The following is a 27844-nucleotide window of genomic DNA, read 5'->3' on the forward strand; positions in this document are numbered from 1 at the left end:
TTCCCCTAGCTCCAAAGTTCCGCTTCCTTTTTGTCTACAAATGAAGCCCTGTTGCTAGTACAGGCAATGTGATCAGCTACTGCTGTTTCCTGATTTGTTTGCTTGAATAGTAGTCACACATTGCGAGTGTCTTTGGAACACTTGTCTTGATGTTTAACTAGATCAATTCTGTCAATCAAGGATTTTACAAGGTACTGCACATGGGATGCAAGCAACTAGAAGTAGAAAAAATAATAAATCCAACAGATTTGTGCAGTGCATGAAATAATTTAGCATTGAATATTGTAGGCTGGACAGTGCTTTGTGACATATCATTCTTTCCGTTTGGGAACAATGGTTTCCAGTACTGTTAAATCAAATAAAACTACGACAATCCTGTTGTTAATTGTTGTAATACTTTATAGGTGATCCTTGTCAGTGTGAAGAAAATGGTAAAGTGAACCCTCACAAAGGGCCTGTCAGGTTCTCAGGTTCAGAGCCCGCGGGGCCGGGCTCTGGAGCAAACGTGAGCCCTTGGGCTGCTGACGAGGAGCGACAGCAGCAGGCAAAACCCACCAACCAACGCTGGGCAAGCAGACCGACACCGGCAGGGACTGCAGGCACCGCCCAGAGAGCCGGAACACATGGACTGGAACACTGGACTGGAATTCCCCGGACTGGAGGACACAGGACTGGAACCCCGGACTGGAACACTGGACTGGAATTCCCCGGACTGGAGGACACAGGACTGGAACACTGGACTGGAATTCCCCAGACTGGAGCACACCGGACTGGTCCACACAGCTTCACCTGCACTTGGCTACTAATCCGGCAGGACTTACTGGACGACACAGGGACCAGGACTAGAACAAGCTGTAACTGAAGTGCACCTAACTCCTAAAGTGACCAAAAGTGTTCCTAAGCCCGGCCCCAACAGAAAAGCTCCTAAGCCCTCCACTAACAGCAGTGCTCCTAACAGAAACTAACAGGGGTGCCCCTATGCCCTACACTAACAGAAGTGCAGGGAAGCCACAAGGGAAAAGGAAGGGAAGACAAATGCCAGACCTAACACTGGTGCTTCCTAAGCACCAAGCTGCAGCAGCTAAACACGGGTTCTCACCCCGGTGCTTCCTAAGCACCAAGCTACAGCAGCTAAACACAGGTCATGAGGAAAAGCGGGGAAAGCACAAAGAAACAAGCAGGAAAGCCAAATACCCATACAACAAAAGGTGCTTCCTAAACACTTATAACAAGGGTGCTCCCAGCACCAAACTCCAGCACTACACTAACAGCAGTGCTACACACCATAGCAAAAGGGAAAGCAGAGGAGCCAAAGGGAAAAACAGGGAAGGCAAACACACAAGTCACAAGTGCACACTGACTGCACTAAACTAACCTGGACCTAAAGCAAGTAGCCAGAAGCAAACGTTGCGAAGGCCCTGAAGGAAAGAACCCACTTCCTTATCAAGGCCCTCCCAGATGATGTCACTCTCCCTAGAGCCAGGCAGAACACATTCAAACCCCGAGAGGCCCAACCCACATCAATGCAGCACCAAGAAGCTCTTGAAGCCAGTACACCCAGGGAGAGGTAGAGCAACTCAGACCACACCCCCCAGCTGTAGTAAAGTAAAACAATTAACCCCATGCTGCTGGAAGCTGCCAGCACAGAGAGACAGAGCCAGCTCAGAAAGGACAGAGAAAAGAAACAGAAGCCAGCTAAGAAGCTGACCCCCAGGAAAGAGGTAAGTTTGAGAGGGGTTCTGACCCCAATCATAACAGGGCCAAATTCTACAAATGGCGCCTTAAAAATTGGAATAAAAAAACCGTGCGCTTAGCGCATTCTATATGCCTAAATTTAGGTGTAGTTTATAGACTATGTCATACACAGATCAACAATTACTGCTCACTAATTATGATAACTCAAAGAACTGAACTAGCAGTGTTATAGTGTCTATATTGAAAAAAAGGGAGAAAAGTCGCAACTAGTACAGCAACAATTATACAAGAATTTTGTTGCACGTACAAAAAGTCATCATAGACTAAGTTGGGCCATGGTTAGTGGTGAGAGATTCAGCAGAATACTGGGCGACTTAAAAGACAAGTCTTTTTTCAACTTAAATCTAACAGCTTTTTTGAAAGAGTTAGTTTAAGTATGAGCAGGAGGTTTTTCATCCGGTGATGAATGTGTTGGCCTCCCTTAAGTTAATCATTGTATTAACAACAGAGTGTCTTAACGTTTATTTGAGGCTTTTCCTCCTTAGACAATTTCACTACATCGTCAAACTGTAGATATCTCATATATTTGATTGATTTATGAATGAAGTGATACTCTACTTGCTTCTGGGTGGTATTTTAACTTTAGGCGCAGCCATTTACACCAACTAAAACATAGTGCAAATTCTCTCACATAAATTTAGATGTGAATGTCCTTATTCTCTAACTACACCCCCCCCCCCCCAATCTGCCCATGATCCGTTCATGACCCTTTAATTTCCACACCCCCTTTATTGACTCGTGCAATCCTGCGCCTACATTTATATACGCACATTTCAATTAAATTTAATTAGTGCCAATAATTGCTTGTTACAAAGTCAAGTATCGGTGTCAATTAGCTCATTATTAAATTAAATTGTACGCACAAATTGGGCGTGTACCAAAATTTGCATGCGTAACTTTTAGCAACTTTTATAGAATTAAGTGGATAACTTCATTATGCACAGCCCTGCCTCATTTAAGTGCCCACAGCCACATTACTTCCATGGCTGTCATAATTGTGATACCAGGTTATTCTAATATTCTATAACAGAACCTAATATAGTCCTCCTACTGCACAACCTTGAGACACCTACATGCAGCCACCCATTTGTAGAATTGCCTCCTAGATGTGCTTACGGGTAGAGTTTCAGCAAACATGTTTAGGCTTGATCAACGTGTAATGTCTGCACCTGCAATCTAGGCTTTCTTTCTTCCTGATTTGTGCTACTGTTCTATAAAGACAAATAGATACCTATGGGGCTCATTTTCAAAAGAGAAAAACGTCTAAAAGGTAGCATAAAGCAACATTTGAATGTTTTTCTCATCAAAACATCCAAATCGGTATTTTCAAAACCCATTTTGCAAATATTTATCTATGCAGTTTGTCTGCAATGCATCCAAATTTCAAGGGAGCGTGTCAGGTGCATGTTAATGGCAGGATCTGGACACTCCTAAGACTTTCAGCCAAATTGGAACAGAACAGAAGCATCCAGGACTAGAACTAAGATGTTTTGGTTTAGACCTGTTTTAATAATGATTCAACCACAAAAAAGTGCCCTAAATGACCAGATGACCACTGGAGGAATAAAAGAATGCCCCCCATACTCCCTCAGTGGTCATTGACCCAGGGGCATAGCCACACACCCTATTTTGGGTGGGCCTGGGTCCAAGATGGGTGGGCAGAATTTCGCCTTGTCCCACAAGTGATTTGGTCTCTACCTCTCTCACCTGTATACCATATGGTCTCTCACTAGCAGCGAGCAGCAACTAATACACACTGCTCATGTTGGCCCCAAATCCTTCCCTCTGATGTAAGTTCCTGTTTCCACATAGGTGAGAATACATCAGAGGGAACACTGTGGGGCCAGTGCAAGCAGTATGTATCAGTCGCTGCTATTTACAAGTTATGTAGGAGGGACAGTTGTTGGGAGTTTTCGGCTGGTGGGGCTTGGGGATCCCTGCCAGCCACATCATAGGTGTGCTGCTACTGGGTGCACCTGATCCCAAAGTTGGTGGCCTTGGGCCCACCTGGGCCCATCCTTGACTACACCACTGCATTGATCTCCTCCCAACCCCCAAGGATGTGAAAGTAAGTACATATCAGCCTCTAGGACAGCCTCAGATGGTATGGCCAATCCTATTAGGGCAGCATGCAAGTCCTTAGAATAGCCTAGTGGTCAGTGCAGTGCACTCTGGAGAAGGGGACCGAAGCCTATAATCCAATTTAACTGTTACACTTGTGGTAGAATGTGTGCCCCCCCCCCAAATAAAACCTTCAAAAACTTACTGTACCAAATTATAGGTGACATTTGCAAACATGGTGTATGGTTGAGTACAATAAGGTTCTGGAGTGTCCACCGTACAATATAAGGGGGTAAGGGTGAGATGTGCACCTGGGAGCTTTTATGTGAAATCTACTGCAGTGCCCCCTAGGACGCCCCACTGTTCTGCTGGAATAGCTGTGTGGCCAGTCTACAATGAATGCTGGCTTCTCCTATATCCCAATAGCTTGATTTTGTACATTTTTCACTTGGACTTTTTTTTTTATGGACCTAAAAGATACATGCACAGAACAGAAAGAAATCTAGCAAATAGCCATTTTTGAAAAAAAAAAAAAAGATGTTTTGCTGTTTCGAAAATGGCTATATTTGTCACTTGAATGTTGGACATTTTGAGCAAAACGTCCATAGTCGGACTTAGACATCATATTGAAAATGGCCCTCTATGTGTCTTTATACAATATATGAGTAATAAGTGTCTTTCTGCACAAATAACCTAGGTGCCTTGTTAAAAAATTGCCCTCTAAATGTGTACAATTTTGAGTTTATACAATCTCATTGTGAAATCTCAATTATGTTCCAAAGCGATTAGTATCTATGCATGCTGTCCTACAACCAGGCAAAGCTCTTTGTAGGCCAAGTGGGATATTTTTAACACTTTGCACAGGACTACAGGGGCAGACTGGATGGGTTCATTGGTACTTTCTATTGCCGTCTACTATGCTATTATGATCATTTAGTGTGCTTAAGATCTTGATTTATCGTCTTTTTCCGCAAGGTGACTTTTATAGAATCAAGGAGATGGGGGCTAAACTATGTTCCTTAGACTTTCATGACTCCAGAGGGCACAAAATAGTGTTTTTCTCCAAATAAAACATTTTCTCTAAGAATTTAGAGCCCTGTTTACTAAGGCAGTTTGCATTTTTAATGCACCTACATTTAGCGTGCGTGCTAACCATGTAGGTGCTGTCACAATTGTGACTGTTTTCATTGGCTGTGCTCGCCTCACCCTCTGGTGGCTGGAGCCAGTGGCTGCCATGGACTGTCTTGCTGTCTCCCTACACATTCCTGACTTTCTTTCCGGTCCGGTCCAGATATTCTAGAAGGTCCAGGTTGGTGTTTGTGCAGTTAGCACTTCTGCCTTGTCTTGCCTTGTTTCTTAGTTAGTGTTCCTAGTCTGTGTTTCTTGCCTGTTTGAGTCTCCTGAATCCTGTCTTGAATCCAGCCCTGATTGCTCCTTCCCTGTCTGCTTTTGGCTTCCTTTCCCCTTTGTTTGTGTACCTTATATCCTGCCTGTTTGAGACCCTGTATCCTCTATCCTGTTCTATTATTATTAGCATTTGTATAGTGCTACCAGACGCACGCAGCTCTGAACACCTGATACAAAGAGACAGTCCCTGCTCAGAAGAGCTTACAATCTAAATAATACAGACAGACAAGACAGTTACGGGTGAGTGAAGTAATGGGTGAGAAGGAAGGAAAGGACAAGGGGAGGGCAATTGAGTAGTGGCTAGGAGCTAAAAGCTAAAAGCCAGCCAAGCTTGTGTTTGTATCCTGCCTGTTTGAGACCTGGTATCTTCTATACTGTTCTAATCAAGCTTGTGTATGTATCCCTGTCTGTTTGAGACCCTGTATCTTGGATCCTGTTCTAGCCAAGCTTGTGTATGTATTTCTGTCTGTTTGAGACCCTGCATCTTGAACCCTGTCTAGTCTAGCTTGTTTCTCATCTCGGTCCAGTAGGTCCTGCCAGCTGCCCGCACCTAGGGGCTCAACCCCTAGGGAATGGCGGTCAAGCGCAGGTGAAGTCCTGTTCCAGTTACGCTAGTTCCTGATTCCTGCTTGTGTTTCCTGATTCTGGTCCCTGCCAAACCAAGTCCATTACGATTCTGCTTATTCCTGCCTTGCCTGCCTACAGCTTCTACTCCAGTCCTGTTGGTCCAGTCCTGGTTGGAGGGTTTTGCCTGCTGCTGCCGCTTCTCGTCAGCAGCCCAAGGGCTCACGATCCCAGACTACCCTTGAGAACCTGGCAGGTGCCTATAGGGATATTGTAGGCATGTACACAGTTAATGTATGTACATGGTTAACGCTTATTAAAAATGTTAACGCGCCTATAATGCGGCTTAGTAAACAGGGCCCTTAGTCTGCCATTTCACAAACGCTTCCCAACCATTGCGTGCTTGAGGATGCCTCTGAGTCAACCGAGCGCTGTAGAGTTGTACAGCTACATGTTTTCCGGTATTGAAGAAATTGATGTTATTTCTAAGAAGGATTTCTAATTAAAACTCCTTCAAAAAATGAAAAGAAAAACAAAAGAAACAGGGCTTATGTATGAAAATTTTAGAGTAGGTCTGAATGGAAAATAGATAAAAAATAGTTCAGGGAGACTAATTTTCTCCAAAACGCAAGAGAAAAGGATGAAAAACTCATTAAACAGAGAAGCTTGCCATATTTATCTATTCTGCAATAGATAAATTTCACTTTCTGTGGAGCTTCATGAAATTATGATCAAAGGAAACAGGCACATGGCCTACCTAATTTCTTCTAGTAAGTGTATTGTTAGCACACTTCTTTGTGAAGAAAATGAACATTATTGTAACATCAGAGTATGTGACTATATTCTTGAGGTTGTTTTGTCTCCATAATGAACTTAATAAATTTTTGTTTGAACAGGGAATCTGTGATTGTGAATGTCCACAGCTAAAATGCATATATGAAACATGTTAATGTCATCGATAGTAATGGTTAAAAAAAAAAGCGCGAGAAAAGCTCACAGAATTGAATGGAATAAATTAACCATCTACAGTTGCATATAGGAAGTTCAATAGGGTTAAAAAATGCACCTATGTTTGAATTTATAAAAGTATAGAAGTGCAAACTATTACCCCACCCCATCCTCTGGAATGCCTTCTCAGGCAGCAGGTAAACTTATGCATACATAGGCTGTACATTTTGGATTGTAAACAGCCTTACCTGGATAGTACAAGTGAAAATCCGTCTAACCACCTCAACATTATCAAGGTAATTTTATAATAAGTTGCCTAGATTTGAAAGTCAAATTTCAAATCTAGGCAACTTATTATATTTTTCACCTAGCATCCATATCTCAATATATAAAAGGCAACACCAACGTTCTATGAAGCCTCCAGCCGGAAGTGTGAAGGGGGAGAGATATCCGGTTTCCCCATGAGTGTCTGCCCCGCCCTCGCTCTCTCTCTAACACAAACAGTGAAGGAAAACAGCAAAGCAGTAAATCAAATCGCTCTCTCTGTAATAATGAAGGACTCAGAGGGGGGAGGGGAGAGAGGGCAGAGAGGGCAGGGACACACACACTCCCACATGCACACAGAAGAAAACCTTGCTAGCCCCCGTTTCATTTGCATCAGAAACGGGGCTTTTTTACTAGTATCTTCATAAAATTGCCCAAACAATGCAGCATAAATCACAACTAAAATGAAGTCATAAACATTTCTGCCTGTTCAGGAGCAGGCATACATGCTTGAGTATAAAGTAGGCATGTATTAGATAGTGTACATGCTGTCATAACCAGGAAGTTGCCGAAGCCCGGCTTCTTGAACCTGCCCTAAGGAACCTTTTTAGTATGAGAGAAGCCTTTCCTGAAGAAAAGGTACACAAACGGAAAGAGAAATCCTGACTTGGACTGGGACTGGAAGGGAGGTCCCAGGTGTCTAAGAGACTTTCTCAAGTGAGGGCTAAAGAGGGGAGGAGCCAAATGGATGTAGAACCTCCCTGGGTGCACAAACAGCATATAATGGCTCCTACTTGGTGAAGGGTTGTGGAGCTCCTGCCTAACCTGAGAGGCTGGAGGAACCTTCCCCTATGGCTATAGGAAATCCTGAAGATCCAGCTGAAGATCCAATGTCTAAGCCTGAAAGTATGGACTGTACTGATTTGGAAGCGGAGTGTGGCAAGTGAGTGGAAGCCCATTCAATTCTTATGGGCTTCCTCTCATTTGCTGCACAAGAATCGCTAGCGCGGCTTTATAAAAGAAGCCCAAAATGCCTACAGAAAGTAGTTGCCACTGTTTTAATAAAGCAAAAACACTTTGCAGCCCATTCTAGTTTACTAATAGAAAAAACATCATTATAAACATTGTGCTCAGTTTAATTAGGCCTACTAGAAATAATTACTAGAACTAAGGCAACACTATGGGCCCTGTTTAATTTAATTTTTGTTACATTTGTACCCCATGCTTTCCCACTCATGGCAGGCTCAATGCAGCTTACATGGGGCAATGGAGGGTTAAGTGACTTGCCCAGAGTCACAAGGAGCTGCCTGTACCGGGAACTGAACTCACTTTCTCAGGACCAAAGTCCACCACCCTAACCACTAGGCCACTCCTCCACTCAATGCAAGGTGCACTAGCATTTTTAGCGTGTGCTAAAAATGAGCGTGCGCAAACTGCATCGATGCCCATAGGAATATTATGGGTATCTACAGGGTTAACACAATACAAGCATTAACGTGTCTCTAGCACGGCTTAGTAAACAGAGCTCTATATTAAGTCAGTTTGTGATCAGTTCAGCATTCCAAACATCACGTAATGCTGAGTATGCTGAATTGTTCCATGATTTAATTATTCATTTGTCCTGCCACAGTTACAACAAATGATCTGTCCTTGTACAAACAGGAAGACGGCTGACATCAAGCTTGTTTTTTTGGAAGAGGTAGTCCACTTAAATCCAGATTGTCTTCATCCTGGCACTCCGCATTCTCTCTGTTTTCATCATGTGCTATAATTTCCATCATTTCATGTTGCCGATGGGCAGCCACTCTCAAAGATTTGACTAATTTAGCCAGAACAGACTGATGCTTGTGCATGCCTGTGTAGTTTCACAGCATCACCGCAAATGCAACATGTCTTGCATATTCTGTCACTCAAAACAGACTGGACTGAGGGCCAATTTAGATCATATAGAATACTGCAAAATATTGCAGCTGAATGGTGAAGGATGTTGTTCACCTTCAAACTCAAAACTGCAAATAGGAATGGCAACTTGTACGTTATGCCATCAGTCATTTATGCAGGAATCTTAGGTCTTTCACTAATCTGAGCAATGGAAAAGGGAGGTGGACAGGGCCAGTGTTAGGGGGTGGCAAACAGGGCAATTTCCCTGGGCCGCCATACCATAGAGGGCACCAAACCTGCCTCAGGATGATGGAGGCCATGGGCCTCTGAATGTCTACCAGCCCTGGAGTTAGAAGAAATCTGCCTATAATCACATTAAAATATGAACAGCTTGGTTCTAAGCAATATTTTTAATCACCACATCTTAGAATCTGTGTTGGATATTGGCTTTGTTCACACATGAATATCCCACCACGTTTGATCACTGGACAACAAAATTTGCTCCACAAACTCTGATTTTTCTGGTTCAATATATTCAGCAATAGTTGGATAATTGTCAGCTATCAACAGAGACCAAATTTCAGCCAGAGTTTTCCCAGTGAAACTAAAATAATTTTCCTTCCAATTCTGTGTCAATGGTGTTACCTCTTTCCTCTAAACGACAGCCTTAGTGATTGTTGAGATAGAGAAAAAGACCATATGGCCTATCCAGTCTGCCCAACCATGACATCTGTTATACCTTCCTCTTCCTCAGAGATCCAATGTACTTGTTCCGAGCTTTCTTGAATTCAGATACAGTATTCATTTCCACTACCTCCACTGAGAGCCTGTTCCATGTATTTACCACTCTTTCCACGAAGAAGTATTTCCTTAGGTTACTTCTGAGTCTTTCCCCTTCATCCTATGCCCCTCATTCCAGAGTTTCCTTTCAAATGAAAGAGACATGCCTCCTGTTCATTTGTGCCACAGAGGTATTTAAATATCTGTTTCACATCTCTCACTTTTGCCGTTCTTCCAAAATATTCATATTGAGAGCTTTAAGTCTGTCCCCATACCCTTAATGATAAACACCACTGACTATTTTACCAGCTGCCCTCTGGAGGTGTGGTCTCCAGAATTGTATGCAATACTCTATGAGGTCTTACCAGAGACTTATACAGAGACACTATCACCTCCTTTTTCCTGCTGGCCGTTCCTTTCCCCTTGCTCTTAAGCAACCTTCTGGCCTTTACCTTTTATACCTGTTTAGCCACCTTAAGATCATCATGTATGATCATACCCAAGTCCTTCTCCTCTTTCTTGCACTGAAGTACTTCACCTCCTAAACTGTACTGCTCCCTCGGGTTTTCATATTCTAAATGCATGAATTTGCATTTTTTTTAGTATTAAATTTTAGCTGCCAAAATCTGGACCATTCTTCAAGCTTTGTTCCTCATTCAAGTTTCAAGCCTTCTTTCATAAAGAGGAAAATCTTACCAAACAGCCCTTCTGCAACATTGCTTAAAAAAAAACCAGTAGAAGACCCAATCCTTGTGGCATGCCACTTGTAATGTCTCTTTCAATAGGGTAAAATCAATTTACTACTACCTTTTGTTGCCTTCCACTCACTGTACACTAACTACTACTACTACTTACTACTTAACATTTCTAGAGCGCTACTAGGGTTACGCAGCGCTGTACAATTTAACAAAGAGAGACAGTCCCTGCTCAAAGAGCTTACAATCTAATAGACAAGTGAACGGTCAGTCCGATTGGGGCAGTCAAATTGGGGCAGTCTGGATTCATTGAACGGTAAGGGTTAGGTACCGAACGCAGCATTGAAGAGGTGGGCTTTAAGCAAAGACTTGAAGACGGGCAGGGAGGGGGCTTGGCGTAAGGGTTCAGGAAGGTTGTTCCAAGCATAGGGTGAGGCGAGGCAGAATGAGCGGAGCCTGGAGTTGGTGGTGGTGGAGAAGGGTACTGAGAGGAGGGATTTATCCTGTGAACGGAGGTTACGGGCAGGAACGTAAGGGGAGATGAGGGTAGAAAGATAGTGAGGGGCAGCAGGCTGAGTGCATTTGTAGGTAAGAAGGAGAAGCTTGAATTGAATGCGGTATCTGATCGGAAGCCAGTGAAGTGACCTGAGGAGAGGGGTGATATGAGTATATCGGTTCTGGCGGAATATGAGTCGTGCAGCAGAGTTCTGAACAGATTGAAGGGGGGATAGATGGCTAAGTGGGAGGCCGGTGAGGAGTAAGTTGCAGTAGTCCAGGCGAGAGGTAATGAGAGCGTGGACTGCAATGGCTCTCAAGCTTGAAGTTGTCGCCTCTATGTAGGTACAGTAGGTAGTTAGTGCTTTTTGGAGGGCTCACAGGTCCCACCACAAGTGTACCAGGTAGAGTGGGATATGGGCCTGGGTCCCCTTCTTTACAGTCCACTGCACTGACCACTAGCCTACTCATGGGACCAGCTTGCTGCTCTAATAGGAATGGCCATCATATCTGAAGCTATCATAGAGCCTGGTATGTACCGTCACTGTTAAATCTTAGGAGTCTTGGAGAGGGTGTCAGTGACCACTGGGGAGTAAAGGGGTGGGGGGGGGGTTATGCCTTAATCCCTCTAGCGGTCATTTAGGGCACCTTTTGTTCACTTAGTCATGATTAAAACAGGTCTAGCCAAAAACATCTTAACTTTGGCCCTAGACGTTTTCATTTTGTTCCATTATTGCAGAAAAATGTCCATCTTTTGGTGCCACCCATGTCCTGCCCAAAATACACCCCCAACATGCCCCCTTGAAATTTGGATTAACTGTGGAGAAAAAACATCTAAAACCGGGGTGACAAATATTACAACTTGGATGTTTTTGAAGGAAAAATGTCCTTCTGCCACCTTATGACATTTTTTTGGACATTTTATTTTGGAAAATGAGTCCTGTCAGGCTGTAGATGTCTACTAGCAGAGATAGCCACCTAGATAGCAGATCATCTTCCAAGTCTCCATTATAGAAAAGAATATAACAGGGCCAATATTCAAACCAATTTAACCAGCCAGAAACAGCTCCTTGCTAGTTAAATTGCTTCTTCTGTGCTAATTGCTCATTTTCAGCAGCATTTAACTGGTTAATGCTTCTAAAAATGACTGGTTAGTGTCTAATGCAAAATTGACTATCTTGGCGGTGTTCCGTGGATCAGCACTTGGCTGGATAAGTGTAAATATTGAGCACTTAACTAGCCGAGGTCACCGCATAAACAGGACTGCGTAAAAGTCAGTCCTATCTTTATGCAGTGTCCTATAGTCGGTTAAGTGCTGAATGTCACACTTAGGGGTCCTTTTACTAAGGTGCGCTGAAAAATGCCTGGTTTTTTGGCCGAAAATCCGAAAATGGACGCATGGCAAAATGAAAATTGGCACGTGTCCATTTTGGGTCTGAGACCTTACCAACACCCATTCACTTATCAGTAAGGTCTCACGCATTAACTGGGCGGTAATTGTCTACATGCATATGATGCTGATTACTGCCCAGTTAGCGCCATGCGCCGGAAAATAAAATGTATTTTCTGGCACATGTAGTGGACACGCGTAAAAAATGAAATTATCGCCTGGGCCACGCGGTAGCTGGGTGGTAGTTCTCAATTGGCGCACATTGGGCGTACTTAGGGCCCCTTAACCAGCTATGGTGTAGCCTGCTCCATAAACCCGGAAATTCAATGCCGGAGCCTAGATATGGCCCAGCATTGAATTTCTGGGCATAGCAGCAGTTAGCAAAATGCTGAGCACCGCAGGCTAAATATTGACCCCAACATTTTTATTTACTTGACTAAGGCCTTTGCAGCATGTAAATCCCTTTCCAAATTCCCCAGGCACCCACTACTTACATTCTCCAAAGACCCCTTGAATCTTTGTTGTAGGAGGGCCCAATAATATTCTATGGACTAGAAGGTGCTATGCAACTGATCTAGAGGGAATAAGATGTGGGGAGGTCCTTTGGCACACATTGACTGAAGTCACCTACATGAAACATGATTACATTTTCAATGTCAGTTCCATTAAATATAAAGATCTTCATACCTTCCTTGATAGTACGGCACTCTTCAAGTAACAGTAATATCAAACACTGTGTAATTCCATTAAAATGTTTCTTATAATTTTCTTTTGTTCTTCTTTCTGAAATCTACATCTTATGTTCTAAGTCTAGATCCTGGTCCAAGCTGTTATTATTTCCACGCTGGACTGTGCAAATTGCTTGTTAGCCAAGACACCAGGTTCTCCAAGTTTACTTCTCCAAGTCACGTAGAATTCAGCTGCTTGCTTATGGTATCAACTTCCTCAGTACGCCTACTCCCCTCTCTGCTCAGGCATCTTCACTGGATTTGTGTCAAGCAGTTCATCTGTTCCTATCTTCTATTTCCTCCTTTCAAGCCTATTCAAGTCATTGCTTAGCTCTACTTTCATTCTATACATTTCATATACAGTATATCTCTTGTAATTCACCTTGGACTTTCATAGATAAGGCATGACATAAATTTGACTAAAAGTGGATTGAGATGATTCACATCATAGAAAAGAATATTGTTATTCTAAAAACATACCCAACTTCACCTAGTCTTTGCTCCTTTCCCTTAATTAACAATGATTTGTACTTTTAAAACAAATTGTTAGCCTGTCTTCCCCTCCCTTATTATGACAACTCTGGTCTGGGACCAAGCTCCTAGGCAGTAAGTGTTACTCTTGTTTGAAAGATGTAAATTCCTACAGGGAGTTGTGATCATTAACTGCTCCTTCAGTGCCTCTGGTCTCTGGATACCCATAGAGCAGGATCTAGGCTCAGGACTGAAATTTGTGCTTCCCCTTTGTGATCAAGGCAGCCCACTTAAACACTACCACCTACGATCCTATTGTCTCCTCTTTGTCTAACCACAAGATCAAGCTTTACACTTTTTGGGAACTATTTTAAATGAACCATTATGGTTACCATATTAGTACACTTGACTATGCAAAATTAAGGGTCAGCAAACATGCCTTAGATGATACCATTGTATTGGTCTAATTTAATTCTTCATAAGTACATAAGTACATAAGTAGTGCCATACTGGGAAAGACCAAAGGTCCATCTAGCCCAGCATCCTGTCACCGACAGTGGCCAATCCAGGTCAAGGGCACCTGGCACGCTCCCCAAACGTAAAAACATTCCAGACAAGTTGTACCTAAAAATGAGGAATTTTTCCAGTCCATTTAATAGCGGTCTATGGACTTGTCCTTTAGGAATCTATCTAACCCCTTTTTAAACTCCGTCAAGCTAACCGCCCGTACCACGTTCTCCGGCAATGAATTCCAGAGTCTAATTACACGTTGGGTGAAGAAAAATTTTCTCCGATTCGTTTTAAATTTACCACACTGTAGCTTCAACTCATGCCCTCTAGTCCTAGTATTTTTGGATAGCGTGAACAGTCGCTTCACATCCACCCGATCCATTCCACTCATTATTTTATACACTTCTATCATATCTCCCCTCAGCCGTCTCTTCTCCAAGCTGAAAAGCCCTAGCCTTCTCAGCCTCTCTTCATAGGAAAGTCGTCCCATCCCCACTATCATTTTCGTCGCCCTTCGCTGTACCTTTTCCAATTCTACTATATCTTTTTTGAGATACGGAGACCAGTACTGAACACAATACTCCAGGTGCGGTCGCACCATGGAGCGATACAACGGCATTATAACATCTTCTAATGAAGACTAATCAAAAATATATTAAAGAAGCTACAGAGGGGAAAACTCTATAAATCATGCTAAAACATAGGTGCCAAAAAAGATTGGTGCTGAGTGAAATTCTATAAAAAGTACATGCCCTTTATAGAATCATGCTTAGCACTGATTCCCGCCCTCAAAATTTAGGCGCCAGACTTATGCCTGCTGAAATCTGGTGTAAATGCTGGCATCCGAGTTAGGCATGCAGAGGCAGTATTCTGTTAACAACATGCGTAACTTTTCAGAACGTCCCTGACACGCACATGACCCTCCCATGGCCACACCACCTTTTCAGATACATGCTATGTGAGATAGGCACCATGCCTCATGGAATGGCAAGCAGCCAGATGCACACACAAATTCTAATGAGCGCCAATTAACTTCTATAATTGGTTGTTAGGACCCAATTATTGATGGCTCTGAGCTCGTTATTCAATTAATTTGCATGTGCATCTCAGAAGTGTGCCCAACTTTTGGCACACAAATCTGGACATCATATATAGAATCCAGGGGAGTAAGGTTAGTTTATTAATAAGGTATTTGTAGACCCCTATTTTTAACATTTTTGCAAATGTTTGTTAATTATCACAGCCTTGTATTCTACAAATTGGCACAATGATATTTTGACCATGTTGCTAGTAATGTGGTAAGGCCCTTTAGTTAAGTATGCCACAAAGATAGAGCACTATATTAAAAATTCATAGTATTTTATCCATTTCAAATTTGCATTTGATTTGAGAATGCAAAAAATGTTTTCAACCAACAGAATTATTTTGGGTGTAAGGCTACTCAGAAATCCCATACTTAATGTCTCCACGGAGAGACATATATGACTAGTGAAAGAAGGAATAGGTGCTGGAGACGCACTCCTCCTTGGATTGAGCCTTTGGAGTTAGAGAAGTAATAAAAGGTAAAGTTCAGACTACTCTGGGGTCTTTTAATGAAGATCCAGAGCATAGGAGACAGCTCTGTGAGTGCTTGAGCACCCCTGATATTGAACAAACTCCTTGATCTTGTCCAGAGAGAGTAAGTTTTCATTGGGTTTAGCACATAAGATAATTTTGAAAAGTTGGCTCCTATGATCCAGAGTTCCTGTGTTTCTCAAGCAGACAGTTTCTGAAAATGGATGTGAAGGACATTCAAGGAGAAAAGCGGATTGGGGCAGAGATTCATAGAGAGAAGGTGCAAGCAAGGCTTTGCTTAGATCTGTGTTTTTGGTATTTTGTGCAAGTGGAAGAGTCACAAGAGGTAAAGGCAGTGGAGGGTGTCTAAAGAATCTGTAGAAGGCCTATAGCCAAGTAGAAGAGGAAGCAAGACTTTCTTCAGTTGATGTTACATCTTAGATGCAGTGGCGTAGCCAAGGGTGGGCCTAGGTGGGCCCAGGCCCACCCACTTTGTGCTCGGGCCCACCCAGTAGCAGCACACATATGATGTGGCTGGCAGGGATCACCAAGCCCCATCAGACGAAAACTCGTAACAACTTCCTGCATACCTTGTAAACAGCAGATCTTCACCAGTAGCGAGTAGCGACTGATACATACTGTACGCACCGACCCCACAGCCTTCCCTCTGATGTATTCCTGCCTATGCAGAAACAGGAATTTAAATCAGAGAGAAAGCTGTGGGGTCAATATGAGCAGTGTGTATTAGTTGCTGCTAGCTGCCGGTGAAAATCTGCTATTTAAAAGGTATGCGGGGGAGGGGAGATGTTTGAGAGACCATATGGCATGCAGGCGAGAGAGGGAGAGACCAAATCACTTGTGGGAAAGGGAGGAGTTCTGCCCACCCATCTTGGTCCCAGGCCCACCCAAAATTGGATGTCTGGCTACGCCCCAGCTTAGATGGGAGAAAAGGAGCCAGATGTGCTTCCCAGCATTTCTAGTACAAATCTTACGGAAAGGAGTCAAGAATTCAGATACAAACAGGAACCCCCCAAGAGTCAAGGATAGATCCCTAGATTATCCTCACAAGATACACAGGGAAGGGGGGAGGAGGAATACCAGGGGCATAGCTAGGGCGGGCCCAGGCTCATCCAATGTTGACTCAGGTTCGCCCACCAAGTTTTAAGCTCAGTTGACTTAAAGCACACAGAGAAGCACACAGAGCAAAGCCAAAGCAGCAGCCTTTCACTAATTCATTTCTACCGTCGTCGCGCCGTGGCTCGCTCAGCTGATCTCCCAGTCCCACCTACCTTTTGGGCAGACTCTGCACAGCAGTGAGTCAACTCAGCACTGAATAAATATGGTCGCAGCTCTTGACTTCATGGTGACCTGTAGTGTGCGTGACGCCCTCTTCCTTCTCAGCCCCCTACGTGCTGATGACTCATGTTCCATCCCTCACGGCGCTCTCAGCTTCATTCTCGCGGCTCGTCATCTTCTGAACAGGCTAAAAAAAATAACTGCACGCTCAGCTGCAGGTGCCAGGAGTCGGGACCACACGGCACTGTCTGCTCCTCCTCCCCCTGGCCCTGGACCGCAGTGCCACTGCCAGATGGAAAGGCTGGTGCCGCCTGGGTGTGTAGCAGCAGGCGCGGCTTCTTAGCTCTGTTACATTACGCCTTAGTGCAGTAGCATTCACCAGCTACAGTAGTGCCCCAAGGTGGACCACAACACACTCTGCCGGAGTCATCTACAGGAGTGTAGGCGTTTTTTTCTGGGTGGACTGGTGCATGCAGAGGTGGGCTCTGCATTGTTGACCAGGGCATGAAAAAAAGTATATTGTGATATTCTGTGCCAAGCAAGAAATTCCATTACGTGGACACAGAGAGACAGAAGAAGCCTTAAATAAAGGAAACTTTTTGGAAATGTTCAAACTCCTTAGCAAATATGACAATAGTATCCAGTCGCCTTGAAAAAATTCCAAAGAATGCAACTCTAATGAGCCCAGATATTCAGAATGAACTGTTAGAATCTGCCACTTTACTACTGTTACGCAAAATCAAATCCGAAATACGTGAAACCAATAATACATACTATGCAATTCTGGATGATGAATGCAAAGATCTCTCTAAACGTGAGCTTGTTGCAGTATGTGTCAGGTAACTACACAAAGGGGTAGGTAATAAAGGAAAGGGCAGTTGGATTTGTTGATACTGCAGACATGACAAGAAATGGGATTTCTGATAAAAGTGCTTGAAGTGCTTGAATTAGATCCAGAGTTATATGTTGGCTTCAGCTTTGATGGAGCGAAAAATGTCAGGAAGTATTTTTTCACGGAGAGAGTAGTGGATGCTTGGAATGCCCTCCCGCGGGAGGTGGTGGAAATGAAAACGGTAACAGAATTCAAACACGCGTGGGATAAACATAAAGGAATCCTGTTCAGAAGGAATGGATCCTAAGGAGCTTAGCTGAGATTGGGTGGCAGAGCCGGTGGCGGGAGGCGGGGATAGTGCTGGGCAGACTTACACGGTCTGTGCCCTGAAAAGGACAGGTACAAATCAAGGTAAGGTATACACAAAAAGTAGCACATATGAGTTTATCTTGTAGGGCAGACTGGATGGACCATGCAGGTCTTTTTCTGCCGTCATTTACTATGTTACTATGTTACTATCTGTGATGTCAGGAAACAAAGGAGGTGTTCATGTCATTTTGAAATGCACGTTTCGGCGGGCTGTTTATGTGCACTGTAATTCTCATCGCCTCAGTCTGGTTCTCTGCACAGCATCTAAAGCATGTCCTTATGTTAGCACGTTTTTTGAAATTCTGAACTCCTTGCATAGTTTTATGACAGGTACATATAGGCATGCTCGTTTTTTGGAAGTACAGAAACAACTCCATCCTGATAGACAATGTCTTGAACTGGAACGATCAACAGACACAAGGTGGAGTTCAAAATCTGGCTCTGTGAAAAAATTATTGATGCTTTTTGATGTTATGCTTGAAGTATTTGCTGAATTTTCAAATGCTGCTGGACAGACAAAACTAGATTCTCTATCTCTTCTACTTCAGATAGCGACAAAAAAATTCTTATTTCTGGCAGTTACATTTCGGAAATTATTTGAAAGCAGTGATTTTGCCATGAAAGGACTACAGAGTGCCATGTTGTCTGTTACAGATTGCCATAGGCGGTCGGTGGCCCAACTGTTTGGGGAGGCTAAAGGGGGTGGAGTTAGGGGTGGGGCCAGGGGAGGGGCTTGCATTCATAATTGTCTGACAACACACAGAAAAAAAAAATAAGTAACAATAAAATAATCACCCTGTACAAGTATTAACTCTCATATCATAAATCACTATATATACACCCAATATTTTAAAAACACAAAACTTTATTTTGCAACCTTAAATATAAAAATATCTTGTCATCCCACCCTTTGATACCAAACCCTGAAATGACATGGAAAACAAATTGTTGTTGCCTTTTCCAAAATGCAATATTGTTAATGCAGAATAAATCTCTAATTGAAAAAGCTTAAGTGCTTAATTTGAGGGTTTGGTGCTTGTTAAAAACTTGCGGGCTGCCAAGATATTTTTCTTTGTTTTTGAAGTATTGGCTGTATGTACTACTACTACTTATCGTACGCAGAGCCAGTTCTGATTGCCGATCTTTTGGCCATACCTGGTTCCCAAAGACGCCCAGGGAGCAGGCCGTGGACACCTCGTGAGAGCCGAACCAGACAGAGGCAATCTGCGAGGGCATGCCTAGGATGAAGACCTGGGCCACCGAGCAGATCACCTGGCCCAGCAGCGTCACCCCGAACAAGTCGGGCCGCATGCTGCCCGTCTTCACCCAGGCCCCCATGCAGTTCAGGGCCGAGCCGGCCAGCGCGATCACCCGCAGCCTCCGCCGCTCCAGCAGCCAAGCCACGGGGAAGAACAGCGGGATGTACGTGCACATGTAGCTCATGGACATCCAGTTGATGGCCAGCGCGCTCGACCTGTAGAAGCGCATGAAGATGTTGCTGATGATCCCGTACTGGATCCACTGGAAGGTGTTGCATAGCGAGTAGCAACTGAAGAGCAGCAGCACAGCCCTGCTCCGGCGCCGCCTGTTCAAAAGTGCTGCGTTTGTGAGGGCAGCCAACGGAAGTCCACGATTGGGCTGGGGAGGCTTAGCCTCCCCAAGCATCTTATACGGGGCGCCTATGCAGATTGCATTAATCTTATAGAATGTCTAAAAGAAGCTTTTGTTCAGTTTAGGGAGAACACATCAAATGACTTTGATAAAGTTCTTAAGTTAACAGAGGATCTCATGAAGAAATATGATATTGTTTTTTTTCCACTTTGGGTAAACGTTCTTCTGTTCAAAGCAATGAAGATTTGAGACATCTGTGGAATGAGATAATTGACTGCCAGCTAAGTGAACTGAATAATCGTTTTCAAGATGGTGCTTATGGAATGATGACTGCTTCTGCTGCCTGTATGCCAACATCTGAGGCCTTTGGCTGAAGAAACAGTCTACTGCCCCCTCTAAGGCATTACCACAGACGAAGCTGAATTAACAGTGTTTGTTCAGCATCTAAAACGCAAAATAGCAGACGGTATACATTTTCCATCTTTAATCGAAGTACTAGACAACTGCAATGTGGACATTTTCCCAAATGTCAATGCCCTTTTAAGAGTACTTATCACTGTGCCGATGTCAACTTGCACTGTGGAACGACTGTTTTCAACTGTAAACAGGATCAAAATGGCATCAAGAGCTTCAGTGCTCACCAGTCGCCTCCATAATCTGTCACTGTTATCATTTGAAAGAGAACTGTGTGATTCATTGGACTATGACAGAATTATTGATATATTCAACACCAAAAGACGGCGCCTCATTCTTTAGTGAGCATAGTTTCTCAACTTAATTTGCTAGATACTATTATACAGCTTTGGAATAGTACATTAGCACCAAATTCCAATTTACTTTATCTAAAACATCACTAGTGGCTGCCCACGAGGTACTTTTATAATAAGCCTATATACAGAGAGGCTCTTAGCCTTTGAGAAGGCCGAGCTGACTATAGAGGATATACCTTTTCTCAATCCCTATTAGACAAGTGCTCCTTATTTATCTGTATTTGATTTTTTTTCTTTGTCTCACTACACCAAACACATATGTAAAAAATGTGTTTTGTCCCACAACACAATATACATTCCATATTATGCACTTACTGTTTTTGTAATAAAGCACACTGCACTGTTCTTTTTAAATAGCTACACTTCTTGAGTGCATTTAACCACACCTGTACTCTCTACATTTGATATGTAAGAGATGACTTTGCTCTTGTTTTTATTTTAAACTTTTTTTTTTTTTACAAATGCCCCTGACATAGCCTTCAGGCGAAACGTGGTCATGTTGGATCATTTTCAATAAAGTATTTTTGGTTTGTTCTTCGTCTGTGATTCGTTCTGTCCTTTGATATACGTTTCTTATAAAGCAAAGTTGAAGGATATGTGCCAAACTGTGGCAATTTTATTTTATCAGCACCAGAATAGAGAGAAAGCAGTAGAGCCAAAGGAAGGGGAAAAGACTTCAAAGGTTTTCTTCCTGCTTTGCTTAATCAGGCATTTACATTTGTTATAAGCAAAGTATATGCCATTGCTGTAATTATACTGTTATGTGTGTTGACATATTTGCCATTATAGTAGACATATCTGATCAAGTTTGATATATATATATAGTGCCCACCCATATTAGCTCTGTGCCCAGCTAAAATGTCAGGTCCGGCTGAGCCACTGAGGAATACTACAGTATGAATTTTTAATATATTGTTCCTTCTTTGTGGCATACTTAACTAATGGGCCTTATCACATTGCTAGCAATATGGTCAAAATGTGCTTTTCTTCAAATGGTCATTATTCATTTTTGGTATGGAATGTTTGTTATTTCAAGACCTTAGGGGTGCTTCCCTTGTTAGAAGAACCTCTGTGAGCTCCTTGGGTTCTTGATGGCTCTACTGCTCAGATAACCCTATGATACATGAATTTAGGATAACATCCTCCTGCACATTATGAAATGCAAAGAAATAAATAGTAGGCGTGGAGGGTGCGTAATCGAACGCGAACGCCTATCTCCATGGGCGTCTATGTCCAAAAACGGGTACGGGACAGACCGTATTTTTGAAAAAATGGACGTTTTTCAGCTGGGCGTTTGTTTGTTTTTTGAGATAATGGAAACTAAAAACGCCCAGCTCAAGTCATTTGGTCTTGGGAGGGGATTCGTAGTACATTCGCCCCCTGACATGCCAGGACACCAACTGGGCACCCTAGAGGTCAGTGCAGTGGACTTCAGACAACGCTCCCACATGCACAGCTCCCTTACCACGGGTGCTGAGCCCCCAACCCCCAACCCCCTCCCCCAAAACCCACTACCCACAAATGTACAACACTACCATAGCTCTTAGGGGTGAAGGGGGCACCTACATGTGGGTACAGTGGGTTTTGCAGACCTCCCATTTACCAGCACAAGTGTTACAGGTAGGGGGGGATGGGCCTGGGTCCGCCTGGCTGAAATGCACTGCGGTACCCTCTAAAAGTGCTCCAGGGACCTGCATACACGCAGGCCTCTAGGACTTGTTGCTGCTATATAACATTGGCACACCAGTTGACACCTGAAGACTAATCTCTCCAAAAATATCCTTTATTGGAATAAGCACGCTTACTCACAGTTAACTGCAGATCAGAGGTTGTGCCCCACTGGCAACGAGTCTCCCTGGTACTGAGATGAGCAGTAGGTCAGAGCTGGCAGAATGCTGCACAATGCCCTCTTTCAGCCACATTCAAGGTAAGAACTAAGTTCTGTAGCGTGGCTAACACGTGAAAGGGATCTAAAACTGGCTTACAAAAATGGCCACTACCTCATGGACTACCGGAAACAAAACAGGGCACACTCTGACCCAGTAAGCAGGGGGAAAAACACCATGGGAGTAGAGCCTACCAATTACCAACACCGTGAGCATTTGCCACAAGCTAGAGGAATCACGGAGCCCAATACCCTACACCCACCACAATGCATTGCTGATGTGACTCTGCAGTACCCTTAACAGAAAAGGTGTCACACTCACCCGAGAGCCACATGAGAACCAGGGAAAGGCTGTCACAGGATAGAACACATTCTGCTGTCATGGAGGTGGGTATGGCATTTGAGGCTGGCATAGAGGCTGGAAAAAAATTTGTAAAGTGGGTTTTTATTGTGGGAGGGGGTTAGTGACCACTGGGGGAGTCCGGGGAGGTCATCCCCGATTCCCTCCAGTGGTCATCTGGTCAGTTGGGGCACTTTTTTGGGACCTGTGTGAAAAAAAAGGGTCCAAAAAAAGTGACCCAAAATCGCGGTAAAAACGCCTTTTTTTCGATTATCAGCTAAAGACGCCCATCTCTCCTCGGCCGATAACCACGCCCCAGTTCCGCCTTCACCATGCCTCCAACACGCCCCCGTCAACTTTACCCGTTTCCGCGACAAATTGCAGTTGGAAACGCCCAAAATCGGCTTTCGATTATACCGATTTGGGCGCCCACGGGAGAAAGAAACCCATCTCCCGATTCGGGTCGCAATATAGGCGTTTTTCTCTTTCGATTATAAGCTGGATTGTCAGCCCCAAAAATTTCTTTTCTATTGGTGGGTGGGAAAGGCTGTTTGCATTTTGATTGCATTTTTAATTGATTAGAAATGTTAATAAAATTTGGTTTGATTTTATTTAGTTTGATGTTAGCATGTGCTGTTCGCAAATCGTGCATAATAAAATAAAAACAAATTGAAATGAAAAAGTAAAACAGCTGCTCCCAAGTTTTTCCCCAGAAGGATTGAGTTCTGAATACCCTCAGTGTAAATGGATAGACTGGGGCAATAAACTGAAAGTCAATCCCCAAAAGACCAAGGTGTTCCATGTAAGAAAAACAGCTGTATCCCGGATTTAGATATTACAGTAGAAGGTTCTGAAGTGGCTTTGCAAAAATGCACTTTCTATGAAAAATAGTGTTACATATTTGTGTGTTGATTGTTTCATGAGCAATGTTTATGTGAATTTGACATTCATGAGCTGCTGCAATGTAAAATTATGCAATGTAGCTCATTAATGATTAAAATGTGAAAATGAGTGCATGGAAAAGGCTTTGCAGGCCAATTTTCACAAAGAAAAATGACTACAGCTCAAGAACTGTAGAAAAAAGTGCATTTAGCATGGCAGCATGAAAAAAAAACCATAATGGGCCTACAGGTAGGGTTACCATCCTGCTTATAATCGAACGAGAAAAACGCCCAAGTTCCGACCTAAATCGGGAGATGGACGTTTATCTCACAAAAACGAATAAAGCGGTATAATCGAAAGCCGAACTTGGACGTTTTCAACTGCACTCCGTCGCGGATGCGGACAAAGTTGATGGGGGCGTGTCAGAGGTGTGGCGAAGGCGGAACTGGGGCGTGGTTATCTGCCGAACAAAGATGGGCGCATTTCACAGATAATGGGAAAAAAGTATGCATTTTTAGCTAGAATTTAGGACACTTTTCCTGGACCCTGTTTTTTCACGAATAAGGCCCCAAAAAGTGCCCTAAATGACCAGATGACCACTGGAGGGAATCGGGGATGACCTCCCCTGACTCCCCCAGTGGTCACTAACCCCCTCCCACCACAAAAAAATGATGTTTCACAACTTTTTATTTTCACCCTCAAATGTCATACCCAGCTCCCTGGCAGCAGTATGCAGGTCACTGGAGGAGTTGTTAGGGGGTGCAGTGGACTTCAGGCAGGTGGACCCAGGCCCATCCCCCCTACCTGTTACAATTGTGCTGCTTAATGCTTATTAGTCGTCCAACCCCCCCAAACCCACTGTACCCACATGTAGGTGCCCCCCTTCACCCCTTAGGGCTATAGTAATGGTGTAGACTTGTGGGCAGTGGGTTTTGAGGGGGATTTGGGGGGCTCAACACCCAAGGGAAGGGTGCTATGCACCTGGGAGCTCTTTTACCTGTTTTTTTGTTTTTGTAAAAGTGCCCCCTAGGGTGCCCGGTTGATGTCCTGGCATGTGAGGCGGACCAGTGCACTACGAATCCTGGCCCCTCCCACGAATAAATGTCTTGGATTTATTCGTTTTTGAGCTGGGCGCTTTCATTTTCCATTATCGCTGAAAAACAAAAACGCCCAGCTCACACATTGTTGAATAAAACATGGGCGTCTATTTTTTCCCAAAATACGGTTCGGTCCGCCCCTTCACGGACCCGTTCTCGGAGATAAACGCCCATGGAGATAGGCGTTTTCGTTCAATTATGCCCCTCCATATGTGTTAAGATATATTGGCACAATAAATACTGTGAAGTAATTTATAACTTCTTTGTGGAAATTTTTTTTTCTGGAGTCCTTGAGTGCACTTAATTAAATTTTAACTGCCAAACCCTTCACCATTCTTCTAACGTTCAGAGTTCCCTTCTCATCGTTTCTATTACCTCCAGGGTATCCACTCTATTGGCTATTTTTGTGTCATCTGCAGAAAGGCAAACCTTTCCTTCCAACCCTTCAGCAATATCTCCCACAAATATATTAAACAGAATAGGCCCCAGCACCGACCCCTGAGGAACTCCACTGCTCACCTTCCTTTCCTCTGAGCAGAATCCATTTACCACCACTCTCTGTCACCTGTTGGTCAACCAGTTTCCTATCTAGTTCACCACTTTTGGTTCTAGGTTCAACCCTTTTAGCTTATTCACGAGTCTTCTGTGGGGGACCATATCAAAGGCTTTGCTGAAATCCAAGTAGATTATATCTAGCGCATGTTCTTCATCCAGTTCTTTGGTCACCCAGTCAAAGAAATCAATAAGATTAGTTTGACAGGATTTTCCTTTGGTAATCTTACTGACTTCGTGAGCTGGGTGACCAAAGAACTGGATGAAGGACGTGCCCAATGATAGGTGCATTTGGGCACGTGAATATAGAATAGGTGTGCATAAACTAATTTGCACTTTATTGGCTATAACTATCAATAACAGGCCTTAAGAAGTTCTAACTGGCCTTAATTAGGAGTTAAGTGCATAACTGATCTACGTCCCCATTCTATACACTGCACACATAGGGCCAGATTCCGTATATAGTGCCTGAAAACACCACGCGGAATAAATTTCCACCTAAGCGTTTTCTGTAAGCAGCGCCTATGTTTAGGCATGGTATGTAGAATACACTTAGTTAATATCATGGTGCTTAAAACTACACACATTCATTTACACAAAGGGAAACATGGCTTAAATGCCAGTGCATAGGTTTAGGTGCACAGGGGCATATTCTATAACAAAACGCGTAAATTCTGGAACATCCACAAAATGCCCATTTCCCCGCATATAACCACATCCCTTTTTGGCTGTGCACAAAAGAATTTATTTATTTATTGTTCGCTTATATCCCACATTTTCCCACTCATGCAGGCACAATGTGGCTTACAAAATGTTAAATAAAATTACAAAATAGGAAAACTTAGAAAAGTATACAAGGAGTATGCAGGGGGAAAAACATCTAACAGGGTGAACTAGCAGGGTAGGGGTCAGGGAGGGTGCATCAGTCAGCGGTATAAAGTGAGGAGTAGGTCTTGGCCAAGAAGTAGGTCTTCAACAACTTCTTGAACAGGGCGTGGTCCGCTTGAGTTTTGAGGTGTTGCGGGAGAGCATTCCAGTGCTTAGGGCTCCAATAACGGAAGGACGAGGCAAAGATCTTCTTGTACTTGACACCCTTACAGTTTGGGAAGTGAAGGTGGAGGTAGGAACGAGCAGCAGGATTGGCATTCCTGGGCGGAAGGTTGATCAAGGGGTGCATATAGTCCGGGGCAAACCCATAGATAATTTTATGGGTCAAGGAGCAAAGTTTAAAGGCAATGTGCTCCTGTACAGGCAGCCAGTGTAATTTGAAACGTAAGGGTTCGGCATGTGCAAAGCGTCGCTCTCTGAGGATGAGTCTCGCGGCAGTTTTCTGAACTGTTTGGAACTTTTTCAACAGTGAGGCCTGGCAGCCCACGTAAATTCCGCTGCAATAGTACAAGTGGGAGAGGACAAGCCAGTGGACAAGTGTGCGGAACAAATCTCTAGTAAGGAAGTATCTTATACGCCAAAGCCTCCACATGGCGTGAAACATTTTTTTGGTGACCAACTGCACATGATTGTCCAGCTGAAGGTGTGTGTCCAGTTGCACTCCTAAAGCCGCAGGCTTGTGGCAATCGGAAGGGCAGAGCCCAATACTGGGAGCACTGTGTCAATTACTGGGGTGTGGATGGATGAGAGGATGAGATACTGTGTTTTGTCCTTGTTTAATTTGAAACAGAAGACCTGAGCCCAATGTTCTATGGTGGAGAAGCAGGCATCAATGAGGTGAACGATTTCCGACACGGTGGTGCGAAAGAGGATGTAGACTGTAATATCGTCGGCATAGATGAAAGGGTTGAGGTTAAGTTTTGCGAGAGCAGCAGCTAAAGGCATCAACATAATATTGAATAAGGCAGGTGAAAGTGGAGAGCCCTGTGGAACCCCACAGGAGGCCTTCCATGGATCAGAAGTAACCGAGTTCACTGAGACCTGGTAAGTTCTTGTTGTTAAAAAGCCCGCAAACCAGTGTAAGACAGGACCTCCTATGCCAAAAGAATCCAGCAGATGAAACAAAATTTCATGGTCCACCATATCGAAGGCACTAGACATGTCAAATTGAAGCAGTAAAACCTTCCGACCGATGGATAGCTCTCGCTTAAAGTTAGATAAGAGGGTGACCAGGACAGTCTCGGTGCTATATTGAGCTCGGAAACCAGACTGAGAGTGGTGTAGGATATCGAAAGCAGTCAGGAATTCGTTGAGCTGGACGTTGACCATACTCTCCATTAACTTTTTTTTTTTATTACATTTGTACCCCATGCTTTCCCACTCATGGCAGGCTCAATGCGGCTTACTTATTTGTACCTGGGGCAATGGAGGGTTAAGTGACTTGCCCAGATTCACAAGGAGCTGCCTGGTAACTAGGGGTATCGAAGCCACTGGGCGATAGTTAGAGATGACGTCTGGTTTAATCTTTAGGTTCTTTGGAATGGGGGTGAGAAAGATATCACCATGGCCTGGCAGGAAAGATCCAGTACTTAACATGAAGTTGAGGTAATTAGTCAGATCTTCTTCAACAAAACACTTCGGTGCAACTTTCAGGAGATGAGTCAGACAAACATCCAATCTGCAGGGTTTGTTGGAGAACTTAAGTAAAGCAGTGGATACCTTGTCAAGTGATAGGTGGGTGAAGTTGGTCCAAATGCGATCAGCCAGGCAGACACCCGTTGGCATGGTCAAAGATTCAAGGAAGTTGTCCACATCGGAG

This window comes from Microcaecilia unicolor, chromosome 3 (genome assembly GCF_901765095.1).
Source record: "Microcaecilia unicolor chromosome 3, aMicUni1.1, whole genome shotgun sequence".
In the NCBI taxonomy this organism is placed as follows: Eukaryota; Metazoa; Chordata; class Amphibia; order Gymnophiona; family Siphonopidae; genus Microcaecilia; species Microcaecilia unicolor.